At 47.4% G+C, this 13,877-nt stretch overlaps 1 long non-coding RNA gene across 7 annotated transcripts; it reads right to left on the bottom strand.

Moving 5' to 3' along the window:
- Positions 1–1,514: 1,514 nt before the first annotated feature.
- On the bottom strand, positions 1,515–12,236 carry LOC103644518 (uncharacterized). Of its 7 annotated transcripts, XR_004853047.1 has the most exons (9): positions 12,141–12,236; positions 11,781–12,053; positions 11,210–11,410; positions 4,657–4,764; positions 4,201–4,572; positions 3,982–4,094; positions 3,729–3,794; positions 3,228–3,314; positions 1,515–3,096 (listed from the first exon to the last, which is right to left on the bottom strand). It is a non-coding gene; the product is annotated as an uncharacterized lncRNA (long non-coding RNA). The 7 variants fall into 7 exon arrangements; XR_004853052.1 differs by lacking the exon at positions 12,141–12,236 and having other exon boundaries at positions 3,982–4,115; positions 11,781–12,110; XR_004853048.1 differs by lacking the exon at positions 12,141–12,236 and having other exon boundaries at positions 3,729–3,896; positions 11,781–12,110.
- Between the last annotated feature and the right edge of the window lie 1,641 nt (positions 12,237–13,877).

Genomic DNA, 13,877 nt, shown 5'->3' with positions numbered 1-13,877 from the left:
ACACGCGGACCGTCTGGGCCTAAGGGCCGGACCGTCCGCTCATTTTGATGTCCAACATATGCCCCCCTGCCTTTTGGTGGAGCTTGGCGAACCAAAAGCATCAGCGAAAACTTCAGAAACAATTGACCTCATGAGCTTTTGTTCCCGAAGTAAGGACTCAGCTCGATGCAAGTCATCGGCTCTTGCGATCAGATAATATAAATACTTGATGGAACTTTAATGCACAGAGACCGTTTTAGATCGCACCCTCTTCGGCCATGTCTACCTGATCAACCTGTCAATAGGCAAAAACTTGTGGTGCCCCCCAGCCCAAATAAGCAAACGGATTGGACTAGTAATACGAATTCATCGCCGTACCACCCCACACATGAGCAGGACAACACATCGGCGATGGATAGAACGGGACTCACCATGCTATCCCCGAAGGAGGATGACAAGGCGATCTTGGTTGTGCTACCTTTTGGGTCCGTTTAGTCGGCTTTTGCTTTTGCACAGATCGCCCTTTTGACTTCGTCTGCTTTATTGGTCGGTTGTATGGAACGGCCTTCTTCGTATCTTTGGCAAGCAACTGACCAAAAGTAGGGCCGACTCTACTGAGTCGTCTAGACGTCTTAGTAGTATTTTGTTTCCTAACACTTGTTTTGGAACCTTGTGGTCCGGTGGTCTGAGGTTGCTGCTTCTGACTGTCTGCGGACCGTCCGACCATTATAGCCGGACCGTCCGCTCCTGTCTCGGACTGTTCGGCCTTAGTACCCAGATCGTACGACGTACGCAGGACAGGTGACCGTGATCGGGTGTCCGATCGTGCTTGCCCCGTGGTGCCTCCAGTCTTTCTTTTGTCCGGAGTTTTTCCGATTAACCATTCTACGTGACATATTTGGTGTGCGGGGATCACCAATGACGATATTTTTATCTTTGCTTTTATCGGCCGCACAGGGCCGAACTATGACTTTTTTGCTTGTCGGCTCTAATGTGGTGGCAGGGGCAAGTGGCCTGTCAATCCTCACCACCTTTTGAAACCTCAACCGGCCTTCGTTTATAGCCGATTGTATTTGTCGACGAAAGACAACACAATCATTGGTGTTATGAAGAAAGGAGCCATGTCATTTACAATATATACGCCCTTTTAATTCTTCAACCGGAGGAATTATATGTGATAATTTAATATTACCATGTTTAAGCAACTCATCAAATATTTTATCACACTTAGTAATATTACTAGGTGAATGCCCGTGCGTTCCAACGAAAACACATAATACCACGGTACTAGGTTCGTTATAGAAATTTTGTTATTTTAATCTAGTTATTTCACCACTACATTGCAACCATCAGTACCATGCAGACTTTTATATATGATATTTAGGTATACGTGTGTTACTACGATTTTTAAATGAATTACCTTGTAATTGGTTCAAAAAATCCATAGCAAAAGTACGTAAGCTTACCAAAATTTAAGAGAACTTACCCGACAACCAGCCTTCATCATGTGCTTTAAAAGTTAAGGAATTAATACATAAGGAAAACATCATGTGCATTACAAGTTAAGAAATTAATACATAAGGAAAACATCATGTGCATTACAAGTGAAGTAATTAATACATAAGGAAAACAAAACAGGAACAAGAATAAAGCATGTCTGGTTGCATATCTAGATTTGTCAGGCGCATAAGAAAAAACATAATCAACCAAAAGTGAAATACTAACATCCAACATCTTCGTCATCCTCATCCTACCATTTGTCCAGTCAACCTTCAAGAACACAGGTCCTTTTTCAGGAGCCTTGGCCACCAACCGCTCTCATCTTTCTTGTTCTGGTAGCATATGGTTCTTAGGACAACAACTGCTTTGCTCTCCTGCAAATAGGAAGGCCAATACAATCAAAATCTAAAACGCTAATTCAACATGTATTAAATAGACAACATCAAACAACTCAAGATCAAACTCGCAGGGCGAGTCATCTGAGCCCTTAGCTGACAAGTTGAAATGGCCTTTAGGCTTTAAATTCTGCTTCACACCCTTGGCGTCAGACAACTCTATCATCAAAAACAACCTGCTAGATCAAAACTGTACAGACAAACCAAGTCGCATCAACCCAAATCTAGAAGTACCCAAGAAATCCGATGCCATTTTCTGTAGTCATTAGAGTAACACCAATATCATTAAGCATGCAAAAATCAGAATACAGAAAGTCGTCAGCACAAGGAGTAACTTGATAATGCTATAGGTGTCCTAGATTAATGATTCTAAATAGAAATTATTAACAAGAGGGGAAAGATGGTTCAAGAATATATCTGGAGATCAGAACAAGAACCAACAAAATACAATCCTATGTCCACACTAATTGTCTCATTTCAGGAGATTTTTTTAAAAAAAACTGAACGTGGACAAAGCAAAGAAAAACCAAACATATATAATGGACATATTAATAGATCAGGCATGTGAGGTAGTTATGTTAAGTATTAGCATTACATAACACAACTCATTACTATAGTATGGACAGTATCACAGTGCCTACATATTAAATCAAATAATCAGCTATATCAGGGTAAATTTATCAGATTGTTCATTCCATCCATAAACAAATTTAAAATAGTGTAGCACACTAAGGCACAAAATTAGATACGTGATCTCTAAATTGTTAATATAGTTAAGCCACATTTCATTATGTCTAAATTTAACCTCAATTTGTCAAGCCTTTCCTCCTTACAAGTATATACTATACCCTATGAGGTTATAACACTGAAGTTTGGCAAGATTTTTCAACATGCAATTCTTCAATTCTTTTGAAAGGTGTTTAGGATGCCCATGTTTCACATCTCTCTGTACTCTGCAGACCGCCCACACCAAATCCCGTAATGTGTATTTTGAAGATGTGAAAACCATATTCATCTAAATCTAAACGTTCGATCAGAAAAGGAAAAACAAAGTAATTAAGAATAGAGCTGCTAGCCACTATCAGGCACGGGCACACCGATCTGCAGCACAAGACTGGGATGTCGACTGGCGGGCGAGCAGAGCACGGGGAGCTCAAATCCTTCATGCACACCACTGCCGAACATTTAGGAGCAGGGCTATCTTCAAATTGATCAAGGTATTCTAGAGAAGGGGAAAAAGATAGACATTTAAGAGGGATAAGGAACAGGAAACTTGGAGGATCATGAAAAATGTTGTTAAAAAACAGCAGCCATGTGAATACAATCAGTATTTGCTTTAGATTTGCATCTTACCACTTAGAATGTGTGCTCTTTTGGGTCATCATCACCATAGAACCAGATCCTAGCGTTGCTTGGATGATAATACTTACTATTAAACTCCTGCAAACAAGCAAGACATACAAGCACAAAATGAAAAACTAAATTAAGTAATTAACAACAAACTAAGCAACCAATATTAGCTTAGTGCTACTCCAAAATATATAGATAGTTTTTGGTGGTGCTAGAATGAAATTTGGTGAGGTGATATAGCACTTGTTTTTTATACATCACAATGAATACGACCAACTATTAAAATTAACTCTAGAAGTGTTAAGGGCCCAAGCAATAGCTAAAAGCTCAAAGCAAAGGACATCATCTAGCACTGCATTTAGATCAGTAGCACCGTCTTGATCACCATGTTGATGCTACAATCAGCAAGTTAAATATCTAGAGAGAAGCTAAAGTCTGCAAGTCAAAGCAGATCAAGGAGTTTGAACTAATGACTTTGCACATATTTCTATTTAATTGCATTACCTGATCATCAAGCAACTTTGAGAAATCCTTTAGAACCTGATGACGATCTTTCTCACCCTGCTGGAGCTGCTGGCCATATTGAACTACAAGTCAGCATGACCCGATCTTTCATCACCACGTTATCAATTTGAAAAGAACGTAAGCCACCGAATGATTTGGAATTTGTTGCTATTCAGAGAAACCATAACTTTACAATAATATAGATTGGTTCACTGTAAACAAAATCTTGCACAAATGTGAACAGTACCCTTACCATTCTGGAATTTGATCTGCCATCAATTTTTTCCGGCGGCGAACGCAAGAGGTACAGCTGCATGGACTGGTCCATCTGTAACTCCTCGACAATGCAGCCGGACACGCAAACAGCTGGAGATCAAATGAACAAATCTTACATGTACATATGTTTCCTCCTTTGAAGCTATAAAATTGAACAGACAAACACAAAGAAACAAGGCCAGAAGGTACAACTAACCTCATATGGATTGAGTAGTAGTGCTGCCTCCATTTGATCCTTTAACTCATTAGTCCTGTCTTGTAATTTGTAGATCGGATAGTTCAGAGTAAAATTAAATGTCGCATGAGGCTTCTGAAGAAGAAAAGCAGTTTGTGGAGGGATAATTGTTATTCCTCCTGGGAATTTAATTACTTCAAAGTATGATGAATTATCGAATAGAGGCTTAGTCAAGTGGATTGTTGACTGCTGTACAACCAAGGACATGAACTTTGATCTAAGAATGCTCAACCATGTTGATGATATAGTTGCGTTCTCTGGGAAAGGGACAATGCTGAAGATGATGTTTGTCCAGTTTGATCCATCTAATGGATGTAGCTTATTCACAACCACCTGTATAGAACTTTGAGCATCACTTTAGGGCAACTGGATACAAATATCAAGCAATGTGTAGATCAAGGCAATCAGAGGGCCTACCGTGGAATTAGGAATGCCAACTTCCTCAGATATCCAATACGAGCTAGGATTTATTTCCACTTAGCTCAGGAACTGTCTTGTGTAGCCTAAAGCTTGCCGCTATAGCAGCTGCAAAAAAGGTTAATTAGTAAAGATAGGTTATAATGGAATGCTCGTTGCTATGTGCCCCTGATAGGATTCCTATTCCTACCAGGGACCTCCCTCAAGCTGTACTGGTGTACTGCTGGAGGTTGGCGGGGGACTGGGCGAGAGGGACGCCGGGACGCCGTGTTCACGGCGTGGGAAAACAGGCTAGCTCAGGTTCCGGCTTCCACAGGGAAGACGGCTAGGTAATTTCTTTGATGATCCTTCCTCCTGTCTTACATCTCCTATTTATACTAGCCTCTCTCTCAATAGAAGGCAGCTTATCTCTTAATAAAAGGAAACTAATCTCTCTGAATAAAAGGAAGCTTATCTCTAAATAAAAGGAAACTCTCAAAAGGAAATAGATCCTAGGATTACTGAATTACTGCTGGCTGTCCCAGCCTTGATCCCCTTCTCCTGCCGCATGCCCCCTGGCCTGCTGTTTCCTTTTGTACTGCATGCCGGTCATAACATCTCTCCCTGCCTGCGAAAACAGCTCGTCCTCGAGCTGGAAGTCAGGGTAGAGGTCTTTGAATTCAGCCAGTAGTTCCCATGTTGCTTCCTCGCGCGTCATCCCTTGCCACTGAATAAGAATATACCAGATGTCACGGCGCAGCTGTGCTTTGAGGGCTGTCACTGGTACTGGCAGCAGTCGCCCATCCTGGATTGGTGGTAGTGGCGTCGGCATGGCAGGCGGATCTCCTTTGTGGGCTTTCAGGAGGCCCACGTGGAAGACGTCGTGGATACGAGCACCCTCCGGCAGCTGTAGACGATACGCCACGCTGCCGATACGCTCCAGCACCTGGAAAGGTCCTGCATAGCGCGGACCCAATTTGCCCTTGGCATGAGGATCCAAGGACTTGGTGGTGCGATGTAGCAATCGCAACCAAACCCAATCACCGGTCTTGAACTCCATCTCCCGATGTGTGGCATCGTAATACTTCTTGGAGATCTGTTGTGCTTGAACAAGACGTTGACGGACTTCTGCCAGGACCTCATCGCGGCTGCGAAGGAGAGCATCCGCTGTCTCTGTCCGTGTGGTCCCTGGCTTGTAAGGCAAGAGGGCCGGAGGGGGTCGACCGTAGACCACCTCAAAGGGGGTTGCCCGCAACGCTGTGTGAAATGATGTGTTGTAGCAATATTCCGCCCACGGCAACCATTCCACCCAAGCGCGCGGTCGGTCACCTGTCACACATCGAAGATACATGGCTATCACCTTGTTTACCACCTCGGATTGGCCATCCGTCTGAGGGTGGAAAGCCGTGCTTAAGCGCAGCTTGACACCGGCTAACTTGAAGAGATCGCGCCACACATGGCCGGTGAACACGGGATCCCTGTCGCTGACGATGGAGGAGGGAAACCCATGTAACCGGATGACGCCGTCGAAGAAGGCGCGAGCGACGGACGACGCTGTGTAAGGATGCCCCAGCGCAATAAAGTGCGCGTATTTGGAGAATCGATCGACCACCGTGAGGATGACAGCCTTGCCGCCCACCTTGGGAAGCCCCTCGATGAAGTCCATCGAAATGTCGGCCCATATTTGGGACGGCACGTCGAGCGGTTGTAGAAGGCCGTCTGGGTGCAGAGTCTCGGTCTTGTTTTTCTGGCACGTTTTGCATGTACGTACCCATTCTTGTACCAAGGCGCGATCGCTGGGGATGTAGAACTCGGCACGAAGGCGGTGGAGTGTTTTCTGAACACCCTCATGGCCTGCTGAGTGCGCCAAAGTGAGCACCTGGCGGCGCAGGTCCCCATGGTCGGGCACGAAGATGCGAGATCCGTGGAGGAAGAGGCCATCCTCCAGACGCCAAGGCGCTTCAAGGGTGCCCTCCTGCAGGCGCTGGAAAAGATGCTGCGCGGCGTCGGTGGTGCTGGTCGCGTTCCGGATCTCTTCCAGTAGGGCGAAGGAAGGCCCGGAGAGGGCATGGATCGAGGCGGCCCCCTCCGAACTTAGTGCCGAAGATGGGGACACCTCATCACGGCGAGACAGTGCGTCCGCCACAGTATTGAGGTGGCCCGGGCGGTACTCCACGTCGAAGTCGAAACCGAAGAGTTTGTTGAGCCATTGATGCTGTGGCACAGTGGACAACCGTTGATCGAGTAGAAACTTGAGACTGTAGTGGTCCGTACGTACCCGAAAATAGCGACCCCAAAGATACGGTCGCCAATGGCGCACTGCTTGAACCAACCCAATCAACTCGCGTTCATACGCGGCGAGTTTCATGTGGCGTGGTGCAAATGGTCTGCTGAAGAAAGCGAGAGGTCCCGCGCCTTGGTGAAGTACGGCGCCGAACCCCACACCAGAGGCATCACAGTCGACTGTGAAGCACTTGTCGAAGTCCGGCATTTGGAGCACGGGTCCGGAGGTGAGGGCGGTCTTGAGTGCTTGGAATGCTGCTGTTGCCTCCTCATCCCACGTGAACGCGTCTCGGCGCAGGAGACGCGTGAGTGGTGCTGCAATCGTGCCGAAGTCGCGGATGAATTTGCGGTAGTAGCCCGCAAGGCCCAGGAAGCCGCGTAGGCCCCTGGCTAAGCTCGGCGTCGGCCATGTGGAGACGGCTACCACCTTAGCCGTGTCCATGGCTACCCCCTCCGCGGAGATCACATGGCCGAGGTACGCCACGGATTTTTCCCCAAATGAACATTTGGAGCGCTTGACATGTAGATGGTGTGCTCGGAGGGCATTGAGGACCACGCCCAAGTGCTGCAGGTGTTCGGCCCATGTGGCACTGTAGATTAGTATATCGTCAAAGAATACCAGGACGAACCTGCGGAGATAGGGCCGTAGCACATCATTCATTAGTGCCTGGAAGGTCGCTGGGGCGTTGGAGAGGCCAAAAGGCATCACCAAGAATTCATAGTGACCCTGATGTGTGCGAAAAGCAGTCTTGGCGATGTCATCCGGGTGCATTCGCACCTGGTGGTAGCCCGACCGGAGGTCGAGCTTAGTGAAGTAGCGAGCTCCATGCAGTTCATCGAGCAATTCCTCAACGACAGGAATGGGAAACTTATCCTTAGATGTCTTGGCGTTGAGGGCTCGGAAGTCGATGCAGAAGCGCCATGAGTTGTCATGTTTCCGGACCAAGAGCACCGGAGCAGAGAACGGCGAGGTGCTTGGCCGAATGATGCCTTGGGCAAGCATGGTTGCACACTGGCGTTCCAGTTCGTCCTTCTGGAGCTGGGGGTATCTGTAGGGGCGAACCGCGACTGGAGGAGTGCCTGGAAGAAGATGGATGCGGTGGTCGTACGGCCGAGGTGGAGGCAGCCCGGCCGGTTCGGTGAACACCACCTCAAATTGCTGGAGCAGGCGATCCATGAGTGGCTGACCGGGTGTGGACGGTATGGCACATGAGGTCGGTGTGCGTGCCTGGCCCCTGCGCGAGCACAAGCCAGTCCACCGCACGGACCGGGAAGCCCGCGTGAAAGACATGCACATGTCCTTGAAATTCCACAGTATAGGTCCCAGTGTGCTAAGGAACTCTACGCCCAGGATGAGATCAAACTCGACGAGGTTGATGCCGTAACAGTTGACGCAGAAAGCTTCGGCGTTGATGGCGATCTCCACGTTCCATGCTACGCCCTGGCACGACACGCGTTCCCCGTTAGCCACCATCACCCGAAGCGTGGGGCGGGGTTTAGTGGCTAATTTGAGGCGGTGCATGATGTCGACGTTGATGAAGTTGGTCGTCGATCCCGAGTCGAGAAGCGCCACCACCCGATGGCCGTGAATGATCACCGGCAGGAGCATGGCCTGCTCGGTCCGGACCCCTGCAATAGCGTGAAGGGATACCGTCGGTGGAGGGTCGGAGTCCTGCATGGCGTCCGCCCCTGGGACCGTGGGATGTCCGGGCTCGCCGTGGTTGAAGGCCCCGGCGTGATCCTCCGGTGTGAACGTGTCGTCGACGTAGTCCGCCGACTCCAGGTAGAAGAGACGCTGGCAGACGTGGCCACGGACATAGGGTTCGTCACAATTGTAACACAATCCTTGCCGTCGACGTTCCATCTGTTCCGCTGGTGTTAGCCGGCGGAACTGTCGTGTCGGTGTAGAGGAACCCGTTGATGGCGTCGAACCCGATGAAGGTAGCCCGTGCGGTTGTCGGGGTGGACCGGACGGCGGTGGTCGCGACGAGCTCCTCCCGCCACGTACTGGAGGAAACGCCCCTGGGCCAGCCGCACGGCATTCGAACGCCCGTGCCAAGTGCATGGCTGTTTGCAGGTTCTGGGGTTCGCGTAGCTCGACGTCGATCCGTATGTGGTCGGGCAGTCCTCCCACAAAGAGCTCCGCCTTCTGGGATGCCGAGAGGTTGTGTGCATGGCACAACACCGCATTGAAACGCTCGGCGTAGTCGTGCACCGTAGAGATGAACGGCAACCGGGCGAGCTCCGACAGCCTCGTGCCGCGCACTGCTGGCCCGAAACGTAGGGTGCAGAGCTCGCGGAAACGGCCCCAGGCTGGCATGCCTTCGTCTTGCTCGAGGGCGTAGTACCACGTCTGGGCGGCCCCAGTGAGATGGTACGATGCCAACCAGGTCCGATCCGAGGCCGGGGTACGTTGGCCTCGGAAGAACTGCTCACATTGGTTGATCCAATTGAGCGGGTCGACGGTGCCATCATATGTCGGGAAATCGAGTTTGTAGAAGAGAGGTGGCTGGGGACCGAAGCCTGGTCCCTGTCCCTGCGGAGGTGGCGCAGTGTCGTGCGACATGGCCCCCTCAAATTGTCCCCGGCCACCCTGGACCGAGCCGTAGGGTCCAAGGCCGTCGACGCCTCCGAAATTGGCGCCGATGCCGTAAGGTGGGTGAAACATCGCTGGCAATGGCATGCCGGCCGCTCCCGGCGGTGTCGGGGACGTCGTCATCGTGTACTGCGGCGCGCCCATGGATGCCATCGCATATGATGGGATCGGTGATGGTGACGCCGGCATGGATAGCATGTGTATGGGCACTCCTTGTGTTGCTGTCGCCCCGGTATGAGGAAGGGCATAGAGTGGCGGCTGTGGTGGGGGTATGGTAGGTGACGGGGCTGGCTGGGAGTACATGGATCGCAGGAGAAAATCCTGCATGGCTGCCATTGACCGGGACAGATCGTGGACCGCTGTGGCCACAGATTCCAGCGTGAGTATTGGCGTAGGTGTGGTGGAAACTGGTGGAGAGATGGTGGTGGACGGCCCTGGAACAGTGGAAGGCGATGGTGGCGGTGGGTGGCTGGTGAATGGAGGATCGCTGGACATAGCTGATACCAGGTTGATAGGATTCCTATTCCTACCAGGGACCTCCCTCAAGCTGTACTGGTGTACTGCTGGAGGTTGGCGGGGGACTGGGCGAGAGGGACGCCGGGACGCCGTGTTCACGGCGTGGGAAAACAGGCTAGCTCAGGTTCCGGCTTCCACAGGGAAGACGGCTAGGTAATTTCTTTGATGATCCTTCCTCCTGTCTTACATCTCCTATTTATACTAGCCTCTCTCTCAATAGAAGGCAGCTTATCTCTTAATAAAAGGAAACTAATCTCTCTGAATAAAAGGAAGCTTATCTCTAAATAAAAGGAAACTCTCAAAAGGAAATAAATCCTAGGATTACTGAATTACTGCTGGCTGTCCCAGCCTTGATCCCCTTCTCCTGCCGCATGCCCCCTGGCCTGCTGTTTCCTTTTGTACTGCACGCCGGTCATAACAGCCCCGTGCAAGATTGTATTTCATATGGTTTAAGAATAGGCAATAGGGCAAATTCCTGTGTACTGATTATCTGAGCTAACCAAGGAATGCTAACAGAAAGCTAGGTGGCCACACTAAATCTAGTTAGGCACACAGAATCGATATCCTTGGGCCCTGGCATCATCAAATTTGATGAAACGGGGAATCTAATATGCCACACAAAATAGCTGGTGAGTTGTGACCACACTCCAGCTATTACCTAATACCACAGACCAGCGCAGAATAGTAGCCCCGTTTTAGCATAAAGCTTTGTTGCCTGTATAAACCTACTATGTTTACAAAAATAGCACTAACACATGCCAAAACAGACCCATTCGTTCCAGTTGATTTGAACTTTACTTTATGCAAACGCATAACGACTCACTTGTTTCGGCTGAATAAAAAAGAGCACCGACACTTGTCCAACAGCCTAAGCAGAAACGAGCCATATGCGACTACATCCGCGCACCAACAGAGAGCTCGGAGCTCCACCAGAAGATCCAGCTTGCGGCCCCAACACGCAATGTCTCCAGTCTCCACTCTCCACAAGGTTCCTCGCAGCCAAATGTAATTCAAATTTCTAGCCCGAAACCACAACTATTCACCATGCACATCCAGATCCGAAGCTGAGCGTTCACCAACGAACCCCAGCGCAAAGCAGACGCAGATCGAGCATAGAACCGGCACGGCGACCATGGACGAATGGAACCGAGATCTCGCAATGCGGGGGAAGGAGCTCACCTCCAAACTCATCGCCCGGATCCGAGCCCTCCTTGCCGCCACCCTGTCCCGCGAAGGGCGGGAGCCAGAAGAGCGCCGACAGCAGCACGGCCACCCCGAGCACGAGCGCCGCAACGAATTGCAGCCGAATCACCCTCGCCGCTCCTCCTCTTCCGCACCAGCAGTAGAAGCGGACGCCCCTGCTTCCTCCTGCGCCGCCGCCTGCCACAGTATCATCATGTGAATTTACAAAGAATGAGTAATCGAGGATCTAAGAATTTGCAAAAAATTATAACCACCCCCCCCCCCCCCCCCCCCCCCCCCCACAAAATTCTGCTAGTCAATATTGAATATATGTATGTATAAAAGGAATCTATCACATTCACATATTTCGAAATAAAGGGAAAAAGGAGATGTTTAGAGCTGAAATGTCTCTTCATAGCCCATGTCAGTGAGATCACACCTAGTTCCTCTAGCAGGTAAAAAAAGCTTTGCTTGGTCAAAAAATAGAAAACGATGCAGCAGCTTTAGAAAAGAAGAAACGATGAAATAAATAGGAGTGCTTGGGCAGTCATTTGGAGAGTGAGAATACCAGATCTCCTTGACGGGTGGCGAGGGAAGGGTAGAAATAGGAGTGCTTGGGCAGTCATTTGGAGAGTGAGAATACCAGATCTCCTTGACGGGTGGCGAGGGAAGGGTAGAGATCCGAAAGAGACTTCTCTTCCCACAGTCTCTCTAAACCATTAGGTTGTTCTGGCTTTGTCTCGTATTTACGGGTGTAATTGGCTGACAAGCATGCATCTTTGCTTTTCCTGATATATATCTCGACTTCTTTGGGTTGCCGAGACAACTGGAGAGCAACAAACTGGAAAGATGCAGGGGCACACAACCTTTGTTTATTCATCTGGTAAACTAAATTTATCAAGGCCAACAACAAGATTATGGAACCAACCTGGCAGAGATGTCGAACATATAGTGTTGGCAGGCAACTGAGGTAGAGCTTTTCCAGTTTAGGCACACTTTGACCATCAAGTGGAAGCAGGACAAGATACAGGTTCAATTGTAAGAAAGAAATAAAATATTTAGGAAACCAAATTGATGTGCCTCGCATGATTATATGTGACGAACAACATTCACCAACTACAGGCAAAAATCTATTGTGTAATCACAAACAGAAAATGTCAGCTACAGTAAACAAGCTAGTTGACACGATTATTATCTAAATTCTTACTTGAAATAGAATTTTCCTTTTTAAATTGAAGATTAGTAGATCACCTAGGAGTGTGGCCAGGATGGTATCAATGGTGATTCCAACCCACCTGTAAAACAAAGTGACCTCTATAAATTTTTATAGAGAACAAATGTAATTTTCTACTCAAATTTAATTACCATATAAGCTATAAGAGAACAGACAATCGATAACATCATAAAATCAATAAGCTTCTAGCGGTTCAGCAACAATTTCAGGAGAAATCTCTGATGACAAAAATAAAGCTTAGAGTAAAAGAAAAGAAGCAATTAACTATTGTAAGAAATAATTATGGATTTATGACTTGTAGCCACTATATAGTAAAACATGGTTACTTCAATTTGCACTCATTTTGAAGCGAAGAAACATGGTTCATTCAGTTTGCAAGGCAAGTACTTTTAACAATAAAATATTATTCTCCTTCCTTTATTTCAAAGTATAAGACTTTTGACTTTTCTAGGTACAAAGCAAAAGCAAAAAAACTATGTACGTAGAAACTTTGCAGAAAATAATTTGGGATGGAAGGGTACAGAAAATAATTTAAGATCATCTAGAGAAAGACAACTTGATCAAAGAGGGTGAAGTAGTTGCAGTAATGGTCGTCTCTCTTTCTGTTCCAGCAAGTAGATCCATTAGTAACAGTCTTAGTGCACACATTTACAAAAAAACAAGATAAATTATTCAGACAAGGGAAACTATTACCTTGTAAAAAAATGAGTTTCTTTAGGTTTTCCTAGCTCTTGAATGACAATCTACCAGACTAAAGATAAATTAGTAGTGTTGCCTATTTCTGACTGCTTGCAACAAGAGGCATGATTATCACATAAAGGAAAATATAGGTGCTAACCAACCTTAGACACAAGCTTTGCGTCATCAACAATGGAAAAATGCATATAAGAAACTGGATAAGAAAGAGATGTGTTAGCAGAGTGCTGTGGGTGAAACGCTTAGATAAGGACAAACTTGAATCTTGTCTAGAAAAGGAAGAAACGCTTAACGAGTCATAATATTTCCCAATTGAAGAGTCAAAATAATTGACAAAATCTATAGAAATGTGATCAAATAGTAAATGGGTATAACAGGAAAACAACCTGAGTATACCACATGTCTCACTACAAAAAAGAAGGCAAACAAAAAAGATAAATGTAGTTCAGAATTCAGATTTAAAAGAATGCATCCACATGTTAACAGATTGTAACAAGATTGAAAACAATCACGCACTTAAAATTCACATCTACATACACGTCGATGAGGATGCGCTCGCCGGCAAGGTCTGAGACTTGATGAATCTCCTCGCCTAGAAGCACGTAAACAACTAGCAAGAAACATGAATGAGTCACTTGAGTATACCACTAATCAAGAAAATAGTTGTAGATCATTCCATTCGTGACAGAAAAGAAATAGGAAAATCACAGTAGTACCAATGTAATGAGTCACTTA

This window comes from Zea mays, chromosome 1, assembly GCF_902167145.1.
Source record: "Zea mays cultivar B73 chromosome 1, Zm-B73-REFERENCE-NAM-5.0, whole genome shotgun sequence".
NCBI lineage: Eukaryota > Viridiplantae > Streptophyta > Magnoliopsida > Poales > Poaceae > Zea > Zea mays.
This window is presented reverse-complemented; position numbering and strand designations above follow the sequence as displayed.